This window comes from Oryzias melastigma, unplaced genomic scaffold (assembly GCF_002922805.2).
Source record: "Oryzias melastigma strain HK-1 unplaced genomic scaffold, ASM292280v2 sc00486, whole genome shotgun sequence".
Taxonomy (NCBI): domain Eukaryota; kingdom Metazoa; phylum Chordata; class Actinopteri; order Beloniformes; family Adrianichthyidae; genus Oryzias; species Oryzias melastigma.
In genome coordinates this window covers 28,623-30,076 of record NW_023417080.1, presented here as the reverse complement: position 1 = coordinate 30,076, position 1,454 = coordinate 28,623, and positions in this window count along the sequence as shown.

Sequence of the window (1,454 nt, the reverse complement as noted above, 5' to 3'; positions counted from 1 at the left end):
TTACATGATTTTGTGATATTATATTTTCATTATATTGAATTTACATTTTTAAATAAAACATTTTTAAAAAAACTCAACACCTTTGCGCCAAAAAAATCCACAATGAAGAGTCCCAGCGCGTTACCCTTAAAAGATCATTCCAGATACCCCGTTCCCTCCAAACACCCCTTCAGTTGGAGGGGCTGAATCCCCCCCTTACATCACTGGCTCCCCCAGTGTGAGTGAAACTCCTCTTTGCTTCCTCCTCTGTCACTGAGGCCCATTGATGTCGTGTTTGTGTACCTGTGTGCGTCATGAGGAGTGTGGGTCTGTGAGCCTGAGTGAGATGACTTTACTCTGCACGTGTGGTTGCACTGACAGCTGGGGGGTCAAAGACATATGTTCCATACTGTCATTGAGGCATTGAGGTATGCAAACACACATTCACCTTTACCCAGCATTCCCCGGGGGAAGGTGTGGCCTGGGGGGGGGCGTGTGGGTTCGGTTTCCAGGTAGGAAGCGTGCGCTCTGAATGTGTCCTTCAGGAAAATCAGGACAGTTTTGTATCAATGTGTTTGGAAGACAGAGGCAAAGTGAAACTCCAGCGTCCTCCAGGCATGGACTCCTCCTCAGGCCTCCATCTCCTCTCCCTTGATAAGCCTGGCTCTTTAGAAAACTCCAGAAGCCCGCAGGATTTGTTTATCCGCCTGATGGAAAAGTACAGATCCGCCTCATGGCCGCCCGTTTGGTGGTACGACAGCGCTGTGCTGAACCCTGTCTGGGGAACTCGGTTTGTGAAAATATCTGGCGCGTGACTCCATCAGATAAATCCATGTTTGTGCAGACGCTCGCTCTCACGAGGAGTGGCACCGCGGGAGGACATGCCGGGACAAACAGATGCTGTGAGCAGGGATGGCCTGGATAGAGTTCAACCAAAACTAAAACGATCCACAAATACATTACAATCTGTGTTCATGTAACGGTACAACACTTATGTTGTTTTTAAATATAAGCTTTATTTGGGTTTTTATGATCTTAAATCATCTCTGCACATGTAAACTGAGTTCACATTACCTACACCACGTGTCAAGGTCAAGGCCCGGGGGCCGGATCCGGCCCTCCAGGTAATTCTATCCGGCCCTCCAGATCATTTTATTTTATTGTTATTAATGGCTCAATGTTATCTTGCACTTATTTCTAACTTGTATCATTTTGAGAAAAAAATATTTTTATGGAGAGCAAAATATTGAAAGTTATTTAAGGTTTAAGTTGATTTATTCTGGAATAATATAATTTATAATTGTGTTAAAAAGTTACAGTTTTAAAGTTTTAAGAATTGGCATTCTGCTAGTTTTTAATCCACTCTGACAATAGTTGAATAGTTTGTAAACATGATTTGTGTTTTTAATTTTTGTTTAGCGATTACTGAACATTTTGTTCAGTTATATGACGAGTTAAAAAAACTAAACAGAAAT